At 36.2% G+C, this 13,930-nt stretch overlaps 1 protein-coding gene and 1 long non-coding RNA gene across 6 annotated transcripts in view; one reads left to right on the plus strand and one right to left on the minus strand.

Annotated features, from left to right (window-relative positions):
• Nucleotides 1–13,930, plus strand: part of LOC138398098 (uncharacterized) — an 89,212-nt gene that overhangs the window by 73,958 nt on the left and 1,324 nt on the right. For 2 of the 3 annotated variants that reach the window (XR_011235929.1, XR_011235928.1), the window contains exon 6: nt 5,178–5,814. This is a non-coding gene — a long non-coding RNA (uncharacterized lncRNA). Of the gene's footprint in view, nt 1–5,177; nt 5,815–13,930 lie in introns of those variants that run through there. The other variant, XR_011235930.1, reaches the window with a different exon arrangement.
• LOC138398097 (uncharacterized) overlaps nt 628–13,930 on the minus strand; it is a 68,120-nt gene continuing 54,817 nt past the window's right edge. For all 3 annotated transcript variants that reach the window (XR_011235927.1, XR_011235926.1, XM_069492293.1), the window contains 3 exons: nt 7,696–7,790; nt 6,164–6,302; nt 628–2,987 (listed from right to left, as the gene is read on the minus strand). The gene's annotated coding sequence lies outside the window, so the exon portion shown is untranslated. The remainder of the gene's footprint in view (nt 2,988–6,163; nt 6,303–7,695; nt 7,791–13,930) is intronic.

Below are 13,930 nucleotides of genomic sequence, written 5' to 3' on the forward strand. Positions count from 1 at the left end.
TGTCTACGTTGCCCATGCTGGTCTCAAAACTCCTGGCCTCAAGTGATCCTTCTGCCTCAGCTTCCTGAAGCGCTGGGATTACAGGTGTGAGCCACGGTGCCCACTGACCACGATTTTGACTGTATGTTCTTATTTATAAAATAAGCTAACAAATACTAAATTGTTGGCATAAATAATTTGAGGCCTAAAATGATATTATTTTCTTCCAGAGAAGTCTTACTTTCATTTCTTCCAGGTGCCCGGCAGAACTCATAACCCAAGATCATCTCAATCTGATTTAGGGACTAAATTCTGAAGCTGAGTTACAGCCCTTCTGAGCAACATGTATTTCTAGGGTTTAAACTTGTTCTCCTCAAGTACAGCCCACTGGGGTCCGAACTCCCATGCTGAGAATTTACCAAGACCCCATCTGCGGGGAGTTAGCTACGCTCCCCACAAAGAGGTGTTTTTTTTCTCTTTATTTCGATCATGGTCTCTAAGTTGACTATGCCAGTTTGCAGGGAGTTAGCTACACTCCCTGCAAAGAGGTTTTTTTCTTCAGAACAGGTCTCTCAGGCAGGGGTCATCTCAAAGGATGAAAAATATAGTAGGAAATAGAAATAAAAGATAAAGTAATGGCAATAATAATACACAGAGCCAAAGATATAGTTTATAAAGTAAAGGTTTATGAAAATAAATAAATAAAGGAATGTATCCGGATGGATATATTTTTACCCGCATCAAATATATCCCTGACTGAAACTCCACACAGGTATTTTATAGGGTACATACAGGCTCCCCGTTGCCAAGGGCAACAGGATTTTCATACTAACAGGCAGTTTGCTTTAGGGTCAAAGTCTCCTAAAAGGCTACTACAGATCCTTAAAGTAACTCCAACTAGGGGAACAATGAGTTATAAAATCGTCTTGGGGCAAACTTGTAAGTTTTATGATAAGGCTATTACTTTAGCAACAAACAGGGACATCTTGGCTCTGGTGATTGTGTTCTTGGGGACAGAGATGATCCCAGAAGTCAACATGGGCTGTGCTTTGTGTTAATTACTTGAACTGCACGGTACCATCTGGGCCCGGCTTGGGCATTAGCATGTCTATATGATCAGCTCTCATCTCTGGGGGTCTACCTGTCAGCTCCTGCAACTTTTGGTTCTAAGGAAAAGGCCTGCCTTGTCTTTCAAAACAGGTGAGAACCAAAGGCCCAGTTTACAGCTGTCTCTTTGAAGTGCAGCTTCTACTGACCAGGGAGATGCCCTCCTGAGAGGAGGCAGCTTTTCAACTAACACATTTATCTTTTCTTTAAGGCAAAGCCTTATTTGACTTCTGAAATCAAATCTTGTCTCCAGAAATACAGGCAGCATTTCTATAACTCAGTATTCTTAGGCTCAACATCTTCCCCTTTTTTATTTTTTGAAGAAAGTGGATGGAGTTGGACAGCCATCACAGGGAGGCGTTGGTCTCCAGATTCTTGTCTTCTTTGGAGTTTTCTCCAGACTATAAATAAACACAAGCAAAGGATTAAAATAATGCCAAAAGTTACAACAGTGGAACTCCCATAGATCTTAAGATGATAAAGTGGATCAGCTGACTCTAAACCAGAAGAGATGTCATTAACAATGTCAGCTTCAGAGAGCAATTTAAGTTTGTGACTGAAGGTACTTAATATTTCTTGTTGTAAGTTTCCAATCTCTTCAGTCAGATTTGCTTGGTTAAGTAGATGTTTTCCCAAGGAAACCGAGTTTGATTATATATATGAGGTGTAACACAAAATTGAGTGATATTCCAATCGCAATGAAGTCTAAGTTGCTTTTGTAGACTTATAACCTGGTCTCCCAACAAGGTGACAGCTTGTGGTAAGTCAGCCACTTGAATAGCTAATTTAGAATCAATTTGATTTTGGGTAGACCATAATTGATTTAAATCGTGGTGCCAATTTTGAACCAATTCAGTGGTCTGAACGGTCTGATGCAGAGACACACCTGCGGTGGCCACAGAAGCAGTGACAGCAATGATTCCCAAAATAGCTGCTATTAAGAGACCAATAAATCTTTTTGTACATTTAAGAATGTGGTTAAGAAGTTTGTCCAAAAGGAACATTGCTGGTGTTTCTTGCCAGACTCTATTCATTTTAACAGGTAACAACAGTCCTGTTCTGGCTTTGAGAATATAAAATGTTTCTTTATAAGGAAGAACTTTATAGAATTGTTAATACAGGTATAATGAGAACAGTTGTCACAGGTCACTAGGAAAGAAGGTTCGTTATAAACAGCATGTCCAATCATAAATAAGTAAGGCAGTCTAACACAAACTTGAATATAATGAGTAGAATTTAAATTCAAAGTCCATTCTCGGCTATTGTTTGGATCCAAAGTGTGTGTGCTAATCCAGGCCTGCAAAGGGTGCAAAGCAGCTGATATTTTCCACAACTGATCATGAATAGGGCCATCTAAAATGTGAGGAGCTGGAGAGCTCATACCATCATTGAGCCATGTAATATGACTTTTAAGGTCAGTGTCTTTTACAGACATCGAGGTGGCAGTTTTATTCCAATGAAGCTTTTTAAAATTGTGAGAGAAGGCAGGATGTCCATAGGGACTCCAGTCTAGGACACCACCATAAGATGTGGACCCAGCAAGAATGCGCCCCGTGTGAGCTCTACAATTGTTCCATTGTACCCAAGTTTTAGAGTCAGAAATTATTACTTTCCTACAAAGGGGTATATCTGTGGGTGCAATTTTAGAATGCTCAATAGTGATGTGCCTGGTTGCCAGACACTCTTACCACCATGCTCACCATGCAGATCACGGCAAGAAAAAGATTTACAGATGTTTTAGGTACAGATGTCCGGTTCAATATCCCATCTGCTTCTTTGTATGTTCTCTTCAGCTGTCCCCACGTCATGGTCTGTGCCTGATGTGTCTTCCGCTTTTTCCCCTTGAGTTTCCACTCTGGGTTTGATTCTTCTGTTTCGAATCCAGACTGTTGGTCTGTCATCTGTCAAAACACAAGCAAAAACTCTCTGCCACACCTTTGCACATCCTTTATTCCATTTATTTTCTACATCATCTTTCCACCAGATAGGCTGGTGAGGGAAAGAGTCTGATTGTGGACTCCTATTCCAATGCTTTTCTATTGCTGTTAATTTATCTTCCTTATGAATATTCAAAAAATTTTAGGTAAATGAGGCTTGATTTATTCTATCTTTGGGAGACTGTGTACCTCCCCCTTTTTGTTTTAATAACATTTTTTTTAAAGTTTGATGTGTACGTTCTATAATGCCTTGTCCTTGAGGATTATAAGGAATGCCAGTAACATGTTTGATGTCCCATTTAATACAAAAAGCTGTAAAGGAATGACTAGTGTAAGCAGGGCCATTGTCAGTTTTAATGGTGGCTGGGACTCCCATGTATATAAAACAGGAGTGTAAGTGTGAGAACATATGTCTAACAGTTTCTCCAGAGGATGGAGTAGCCATAATAAGACTGGAATAAGTATCTACAGTAACATGTACAACACCTAACTTGCCAAATTCAGGAATATGTGTAACATCCATTTGTCATAATTTATTTGGTGAGAGACCTCGAGGATTAACTCCTGCAGAAAATTTAGGCTGATTAATTAATTGACAAGTGGGACAATGAGAAACAATATGTTTGGCTTGATTATTGATTGTATAACTGCATTGACTTTTCTTAAATCAGTTAACATTTGTCATTTGCCAGATTTCTTTTTTAATAACAAATATAGGAGAATTTCACGGACTGGTGGACTCCTCTATATGTCCTGCTTGTAATTGTTCTTTTACTAATATTTGAAGAGCACCCAATTTTTTTTTGTTTTGTTTTTTTGTTTTAGTGGCCACTGCTCTGTCCATATAGGCTTTTGTGATATCCAATTTAAAGCCAGAGCAGAATGGTGCTTTTCAGCAGCAGTGGCCGCTATCCAAAATTTGGATAGCATACACCATGCCGAGAAGTATGTGCCTTTGGTGCCTCGAAAGTCTTAGCCCCTTGGCTCCTTTTACCCAAACCAAAACAAGGGTTATAATTCATATTTAGCATAACCTGTTTAGCAGATGTATTAGGTATATTGATGTATGCTCCCCACTGCTGTAACAAATCTCTTCCCCACAAATTAATAGTGATGTTAGCCACGTAAGGTTTTAAAGTGGCTGTCTGTCCATCAGGGCCTGAACAATTTAAAATTTGTTGACTTTGAAATATGTCAGTCATCGTTCCTATTCCGGTAAGAACAGTAGGAACTTGTTGTAAAGGCCAAGCTTTTGGCCAAAAACTTTTAGAAATAATTGTAACATCAGCTCCAGTATCTGTAAGTCTAACAAAAGATTTGCCATTTAACTTAATTTCTAATTGAGGTCTTTGGTCATTAATAAAAGTTTGCCAATATTGAGCGGCGGATGTAAAAGCCGCTAACACTTTGAATTAGCATTATTAAAAGCCAATATATGTAACATTAAATTTTTCAAGTCAGGCGGACTAACCGTTTTTTGCACAACATCTTGTAGTTCATAAGTTTCATAATAAAACTTATGAAATCTGCATAAGTTTTATTAACATTTTACACAAGAAAACACAGACTGTTTAGGAGAAGCTATTTTCTCTTATGCTCTAATATAGCACTGTTGAATTTGAGCAATAACTTGATCATCTTTTTTAAGATCTTAGTTTGTTTTTTTTTTTTTTTTATCAGCCTCTCTCAACGGTAGATCATGCTTCTGGGAATCGTTTACATTAGAAAGCAGCAGTTCCCAAGCTTAAAGCAGCTAGCATGAGCCATGCAGAGAGCTCTTGCTTAAAGTGAAAGTTTACCCCCCCTCTTTTTCCCTTTTTCTCTTTTTTAATTTTTTAACTAACACATTTATTTTTTCTTTAAGGCAAAGCCTTATTTGACTTCTGAAATCAAGTCTTGTCTCCAGAAATACAGGGGGCATTTCTATAACTCAGTATTCTTAGGCTCAACACCCATCCCCCCGCTGCAATGCTATGAAAATGGCCCATGCCCTCCTAGCTTCTCCTCTGCAAATAATACTGGGGGGAAAGTACCCCCAAACACTGGGCATACTTTGAGACTCCTCTTTGTACCCTGATCCAGTAATTCATCATTATCTAGATAGCTCATCAGTGCCTTCAAGCAGTTTTTTTTTTTTTTTTAATATTTATTCAGGTTTTCTAGTTGTTCTCAGTGGACGGTTGGCTTGAGTCATCTACACACCTATAACTGGAAACAGAAGTCTCACCTATGTTGTAAAAAGGTATTGTATATGTTCACTGGTAGTCATTTTAAAATATACAAACAAATTCTTTGATATGCCTTTCTTTAAGAGGTGGGGTTAAATTTCCCTCCCCTTGAGTATGAGTTGCATGTGGTGACCTTCATCTAATAGAATGTGGCAAAATGATGGATTGTGACTCCTGAGGGTGGGTCAGAGCAGCTTCCCCCTTGCTCTCTTGCTCAGGGGAAGCCAGCTGCCACAGTGTAAAGGGATTCGAAGAGTCCTGTGGAGAGGCCCATGCAGTAAGGCATTGAGGCCTCTTGCCAACAGCCATGTGAATGAGCCGTCTTAGGAGACCCTCCAGGCTCAGTGTGGCCTCTGGATGACTACGGTCCAGGCCAACTTCTTGACTGCAACATGAAAGACTCTGAACGCAAACTACCCAGCTAAGCCAGCCTTGAATCTTAATCTGCAAACTGTGAGATGACGAATGTTAAACCAAGCAATTTTGGGGTAAATGGTTTTATATTAATAGTAATATGTTTGTTTTTAAATTTTATATTTTATTATTTTTAATTTAATATTCATTTTATGTGAAAAATGAAACCAATAGCTTAAAATTTTAAAGTAATATTTAAATAAAAAAGAATATGTTGTATGATCTCTGCTTCCAGTTAGGAATAAACACAAGAGTTTTTCAGAATGGATGAAGTCATTTCCACAATAGCATTAACAGATAAGCCATTCAAAAACCCTTTAGGATTTATTCTTACTTCCTGAAGAGCTTCTATAATATGGTCTCTAGGCAAAGTGAAAACATACGCGAGCATTTGTCTTTCCCAAAGTAACACAATCTGACTATAGCTAAGTTATTGAATGGAACTATGCTTTTACATAAAAAGCTTAAAACCAATTAAAATATAATTTTAGTTCTTACCTGCTGACTTCTGAATGTAGTTCAGCCAGTCATTTCATGATCTTGGTGAACGCAAGTTCAGAGTATTTGGAGGTATGAATCTAACAGGTGCATCAGGTAATAATTTAGCAGATTCAATTTGTTTACAATTCTTGACACCCTAAATAAGCATTTTAAAAGTTTTCTTAACACCAATACATAGTGATAATCCAGCTTATTCAATTAAAATAAATTTTAAAACTATAAATAAAAAAACTGCTCTGAAAATTTTACTTTAAGATTATTTATACCAAGTAAATTTACTTCAGCGGTGTTCAGGGCTATGTATTAAGAAAACATGCCCACATAATTTTTTATAGTAATGATAAAGTCTATGAGACTATGTCTAAATCAGCCTTTCTCAACTGGGATTCTTCCTCTGAACCACAGAACACAGCAAATGGTGTAACTATTTTCTCAACCCTCCCAAAGACAGGACATAATCAGACTCATTCTAGATGCCAAGGAGAGGGGTTAACCCATTAAATAAAATGAATGTTTTAGGGTTAGGGTATTAAAGCTTAATTCTTTTAATCAACCCACCTGATAAAAGGCTGGTCTGAAGAGTAAATATAAATATTCTATATTTTATTTACTAAATATCATATGTAATGAACACAAACTACATGCCCAGAATTGTATCACAGGTTATGGGGGGGGGGGACTAGTAATATAAAGTGCAGCCTCCTTCACTTGTGAAAGATAAAATTAAAATGATCAATTAGTTACTATTAACCATGCAAATAGACTATAAATGGTGCAAAACCACTGTAAATCCTGTAAAAATTCAACAAAGGAAGGGCTCAGACTTTAAATCCTAGATGCAAAGTCAGGGCAAAATACATAAAATATTAGCTCTGTCACACCAGAATATTACATTTTACTTATTGCCATTATCTCTCCCACTAGATTTAAGCTTCATATAAAAGCACAGATTTTTGTCTATTTTGTTCACTGTTGCTTTCCCAGTTCCTAGAATAATGTACACAGTTGGTATGTAATAAATAACTCTTTGTTCAATAAATAAGTGAAAAGATTGGAATGTAATATTTAAAGTGATAGTTGAAACCACAGAAAAAATGAGCTCTCCAAGAAAAAGCCAAATTACTGGTATGTAACAGCAACGATAATAGCTGTACTTACTGAGTACATCCTCAGTACATTGTACTGAGAATTTTTCCATATTAAGCTCATTTAAACTTCTAAATATTTGAGGTAAGAACTATTATCCTCATTTTAAGACAAAAAGCTCAGAGAGTGAGGTAGCTCTCCCAGAGTCACAGGATGAGCAGGAGGCAGAGCAAACCTCCATCATTTTCCACATCGTGTTTAAAACCTCAGTGAGGTACAGATGAGGGCATAAAAAAATAAAATGACTACCTTTTATGGTTTTAATAATTATGAGATAACATTAGCTATAAAAAGTGATGAAAGTATAGTAATTAGTTACTTATAGAGTAGCACTATTCAAGAATAAAGAAGAAAAAAAAGACTGGAAAGCAGCAGTCCCCCACCTTTTTGGCAGCATTCATTTCCTTCACAGCCATCTTTATATCACTGTTTTTTGTGTTTTGTTTTTTTTTTTTTTTGGAAAGCAAGAAATGCATATCTAAAATAGAAAAGCAGAAAACCAAAAGGTTTTTTCATTGACTTTAAATTACTTCAAACTTAATTTTGTAATCACTGGCTCAAATATAGTTTTCACAATAATAAATGCTCTCATAAAGGTTGATATACTAAGCCGGACGTCTGTAATCCTAGCACCCTGGGAGGCCAAGGGGGGTGGATCGCTCAAGGTCAGGAGTTCGAGACCAGCCTGAACGAGACCCCGTCTCTGCTAAAAATATATATATAGAAAAAATTAGCCAGGCATGGTGGCACATGCCTGTAGTCCCAGCTACTCGGGAGGCTGAGGCAGGAGGATCGCTTGAGCCCAGGAGTCTGAGGTTGCTGTGAGCTAGGCTGACGCCATGGCACTCAAGCCCAGGCAACAGAGTGAGACTCTGTCAAAAAAAAAAACAAACAAACAAAAACAAAAGGTTGATATACTTAGCTTGAAATCAGGAAGAATGTTTATTTAGGATAACTAAATAAAAACCAAATAAAAGATGAGAAATAAAAGATACTAAGCATTTCTCATGAATTATCTCCTATTAATTTTATATTAAAATTTAATGTAAAACATTTGCAAAGCTGATATATGATAAAGTTGCAGAGATTAGCAATCTGGGGACTATTTATACTGAAAAAATTAAAATTAATTCCTATGTTCAAACATAACCTCCAGATGACTCAAAGGCTTGCAATGTGAAAGTCAAAATTTAAAACATTTACCAGAATATTTAAGAGAATATCTTTATGGCCTTGTTGTGGGGAAATATTTAGACCAAAAAACCAAAAAAAGTTGAAACATCGAATCAGAACTTTAACCATATAATTGAGAAAGTCAGGCAAGAGCTATTCCTATAAAAGCACCAGACCTAGAGAGTGTCAGTGGAAGGATACATACCAAATCTGAAAAGTGGTTGTTTTCAAATGATGGGACTATGAATAATTTTTTATAACTTCCTTGTATTTTTGCATTTAATTGTATTTTCTAAATTTCCACACAGTATGTATAATACTTAAGAAAAGAAAACCCCACAGTTTGTTTTAAGGATTCAACAAGATGCTAAAAGAATCTTTCACATCAGGTAATACTACTAGGATTATAATACTACTTTAATGAACTGTATTAATACCACATTAATGAGTAAAATTTAGAAAGCATATACTCTTAGGTGACTCCATTAAATAAAATTAAACACCTATTTTTTAACAAATTTCAACCCCAACTACAAACAGGATTCTCTCTTAATTGATAAAGATTTTCATATCTGAAATGAACAGCCATCATTTTTTATCAGCAGACAGTAAAGGTATTTCCGTCACCACTGTGATTTGAATGATCTGACAATGTCACAAAATAGAAAGTAGCAACATACAGATTGGAAGAGATTATATGTAGATGATGTAGCTATCTACCTAAAGTATAAAAGTGTCATCTAAAAAGTAATTAAACTCAGAAATAATAGAATACAATTTTCTGAGCATCTACTATGTGCCAGGATTTACTCCTAGTGCTTTACAAACTTAACTCATAGTAGTTTCACAACATCGCTATGACAGTACTATCGACCTCACTTTATAGACAAAGAGGAGGCTGAGGTACAAAAAGGTCAAGTAAATTGCCCAAATTTATTCATCAAGTTGCTGACAGACCTGGGAATTGAGCCGAAGTTATCTCTTTCTGGAGCCCGTTCTCCTTAACTAAGGCACCCTACATTCCCTGTGAAACAGCGCGTAACAAGATAAAGCACACGGAAGTCAGTCAGCCTGCTACATACCACTGAAAACAAGCTACAAAGTATAATCCAAGAAAGATCTGATTAAGAACAGCACGAACCAATGACTGCAGCTATTTGTCTATAATGACTGCAACTATTTGTCTGCATGGCCCCCTATACTAGCCTGGGACCCTCCTGTGGGAATGGCCTTTGACTTTATCCCCACTGCGGCTGATGTCTGGTACAGAACCTCTAGTGAGCAGCAGGCACACAGTAATGCACATTGGACTGAATTTGGGAAACACACCTGTAGTTAGTAGAAGAATCATAAATTGAAATTTCAGAAACTAGGTATTTCTGGAAATGAGACCTTCAATCAGCCTAAAAAAAAGAGAAATAATATGAAGTTCAAAAAGAAATCTTGACATACCTTAGGTACTGAAGGGCAGAGACCTTTGTACCTTGGTACCAACAGGTACCAAATAACCTTTATCTCTTCGTAAGGGTTCAACATACATTTCTGCTTCTAGAAAAACAGAATATACCACAGAAATGATCATCATTGTATTGAGATGTTTAAGAGAAAATGAAAACTTGCTAAATATTTTATGGTTTCTTTTTACTATCACAAAGCTTATCAAAAAGTTATCAACAAATATCAGCATGACTAGACTGAAGACCAAAAGCCTGGAGTACAGTGTTAAGATTTCTGGGCCTTAATCATATCATCTTGAAAAATAAATGGGTATGGATTAGTTGATATTAAGTCTCTCATAGCTCAAATGAATAAATTACATCTAAACGGAGTAATCAGTTACAGCTGTCCTTTGGTATCCCTGGGGGACTGGTTCTAGGACTCCCTGTGGATACCAAGATCTGAGGATGCTCAAATCCCTTATATAAAATGGCATAGTTTTGCATATAATCCACACACATCCTCCTATATACCTTAAATTATCTCTAGATTACTCACAATACCTAATACAATGTAAATTCTATGTAAATAGTTGTTATGCTGCATTGTTTAGGAAATAATGACAAGAAAGTTGGTTGAATCCTTGAATACAGAACCCATGGGCTGACTGTACATCACGACTAAAAAAGTCTGTCATTTGCCCCTGGTTGAGAGAAGTGCTATGAGAACACTGGATGTACACAGGATCTTAACTCCGTAGTGTTAGTGCTGGCTAGAGCTAGTGGTTTCAGAGACTTCTTTACACACATTCCTTTGTTCGGGAAATAACGTACCAAGAAAACCTTTCAATCAGACAAATGTCAACAGCAGGTATTATATAGCTTGTGATAATGTTAAGAGCACATAAGAAAAACACAGACAAATTACTTGAGTTAGACAGCATGATTTTGGAAACCACAAATACTAGGATTATAGATAATTTTTTTTCTTGCTTGACAAAAAAATTCAAAATTCTTAGGCTGTCATCTCATAGTCAATATTGTGAAGGGAACCTGGTCTGAAATCAAAGATTCACTAAATTGAGACTTGAATTACTAGCAAATCCTATACCTGGCACAGAGGGAGTACACAAATATTGTTGAATGAATCCATGAGTACTTTTACTTATGTTTTAATAATTTTTAAATAATAATGGGAGATTTGTAAATTTTATTGTGTTCATTAAGTAATAATAGTAACAAGAGTAGCCTAGCACTTACTGAATGCTCTGCTCCAGGCAACATGCTAAGCACTTTATATACACATCACCTCACATGATTCTCCCAACCACCCCATGAGGGAGCTATTATTAATATTATTTACATTTTACAGATGATGATACTGAGGTCATAGGAGTTTAGGTCACAAATCTGTTAAGTATTGGTGCTAGAATTCAGGCAGAGTCTTTCATCTTTAGGTAATCAATACCTAACCTTCTTCATTAACTTACTTCATTTAATTTGTTAATCTCTTTGGATTATAAATGTATTCTACAGAGAAAACAGTGAAACTACCTAACTTTACATTTTTATATTGCAGTGAAAAAGAAGTAAAGAGATATAGTACAGCAAAGGAGTCAGAAGGTATATATTACACCCATCACCTAACCCTTCACTAATTCGATACAAAATATCTACTGGATACTCTATGGGCTGCACGCTGTACTTGGCAGTGAACAAAAATCCCTGATCTTGCTGAGCTAGTATGTAAGGGTGGGAAGGCAGTGAACCCAGTAATCAATCAAGCATCAAGTAAGCAAAGCACAACAGTATTGTGACAAGTGATATGGTGGAAAATAATGCAAGGAAAGAAAAAAAGTTACAATTAAATCAGATGATATAATATTTTAAGTTGTGTATATGTATTAATATATGCATAAAGAAATGCATTGAAATGCTCACTAAAATATTCATAGTGGTTACTGCAGGTTGGAGAAACTTCAGGTAATTTTAATTTTCTTATATTTTCATATTTTATTTAAAAATCTTAATAAGCCATTATTTATACAAGCAGAAAAAAATAAAACCATCGCTAATATGGAAAATTAAAAAACCCACAGAAACATACAGATAAAAATAAAGAGAGGTAGCATAACTATCACAAGAAATGATAGAATTTTCTCTAGTGCCTGTGATTATTCTAACTATTATAAGCATTTAAGGACTATCTAAAGATGAAAATACTCCTGAAATAGATGAAATTATTAAAGTGAGGGAAAGTAAATAGTTTCCATCACTAATACCGATTTGATAGATTAGTTCTGGTCACCTGAGGAAAACTGAGAAGTTGGTTTTGTTCACCAGGTAACCGCACCTGGAAAGTGTCCAGTGAGGGCTCAGTGGAAAAGAATGCAGCTTATCTACTTGCTAACTAAATCTTGGGTTTAAGCTTTTAGCAATTTTCTGTTCTTTAAAAAGTTGACATCCAACTGGCCAATTTCTCATTTTGTATAAAGAAAAGCCGCAAACAGGAATAAAATATTAAAACAGCTCAGGCACCCAACATAACCCAGAAGCAGGTAAATATTATTTTACAAATAGGTTAGGATTCCTCAGTAAATTGTTAAACCAACCTAGTGTAAACTTCAGATTCCATCTATCTTGTTCTATTTGATTTTCTTTCCTTCCTGAGAAGTCAAATCCTGTCAGGTTTTCTTTAGCATCAAACCAGTCTTCACTTATTTCTTGGTAATTTCTACAGTCTAATAAATTGAAAACAATGAGCTATGAATTACCTACAATGTTTAACCCTCTGAAAAGTTATCTAAAAAGCATGATGAATCACTATGATAATTACTTGTTTTATATACAAATCTAAAGATGAATATTAAGCAAAATAAGAGAACCAAGCATAAAGCTTCTGTGAGAAGGGATTTCAGCAGTCCCGAAATAAGAAATTCTTTTCAGTTTGAGTAATCAGCTTCCTAGTTTCCCTTTAATTAATATTGATTCCCAGTTTATTAAAACTGTTACTATTCTGATTTTTCAATTGTTATTTATTGGAAAAAAGACATTATCTTTATATACAGAATAAGAGAAAACTTCTTTAAAAGGACTAAGTAGTGCTGCAGCTCTTTGTATCATTAAAATTAGTGATCTTGGCCGGGCGCGGTGGCTCACGCCTGTAATCCTAGCACTCTGGGAGGCCGAGGCGGGTGGATCGCTCGAGGTCAGGAGTTCGAGACCAGCCTGAGCAAGAGTGAGACCCCGTCTCTACTAAAAATAGAAAGAAATTATATGGACAACTAAAATATATATATACAAAAAATTAGCCGGGCATGGTGGCGCATGCCTGTAGTCCCAGCTACTCGGGAGGCTGAGACAGGAGGATCCCTTGAGCTCGGGAGTTTGAGGTTGCTGTGAGCTAGGCTGACGCCACGGCACTCACTCTAGCCTGGGCAACAAAGTGAGACTCTGTCTCAAAAAAAAAAAAATAAAAAAAAAATAAAAAATGAATTGAACGATAGAACAATTTGTTAAAACAATTTACTTTTTATCATTCATGTTAGTAGAAAGGAACATATATTAATCAAGTATTTCACTTTGGACTTGGGAATCCATCTTGGGTGATTACCTAAGACCACTCAAAGAATGAAACCTTAAAGTTAAGACCAAAGTCAGAAAAGCAGAAATAAACTTCAGCTTTCCTATTCCATTGCCTCCTGGCTTGATAATGGCATGTAACTTATGTTACTATAACACTTTATAATTTGCAGGGTGTTCTTATATAGATTAAACCATCTTTTCTGATTGTCATCTGACCAAGATTCCCTTGGTGGAACAAGACAGAATGAGAAAATTTATGAGAGGCATTTAAAAACTATTTTCCTCGTTTCAACAAAGGAGAAATTAAAACTTTGCTCTACCTAAAATAAATGGAACATTACTTTATTCTACCCCATGACATGAAGGTGCAAGATATTAGTTTTAACTATACTCATGCAACACGATGCTGGCTATATATCATGGA

The sequence above is a fragment of the Eulemur rufifrons genome, chromosome 17 (genome assembly GCF_041146395.1).
Source record: "Eulemur rufifrons isolate Redbay chromosome 17, OSU_ERuf_1, whole genome shotgun sequence".
NCBI lineage: Eukaryota > Metazoa > Chordata > Mammalia > Primates > Lemuridae > Eulemur > Eulemur rufifrons.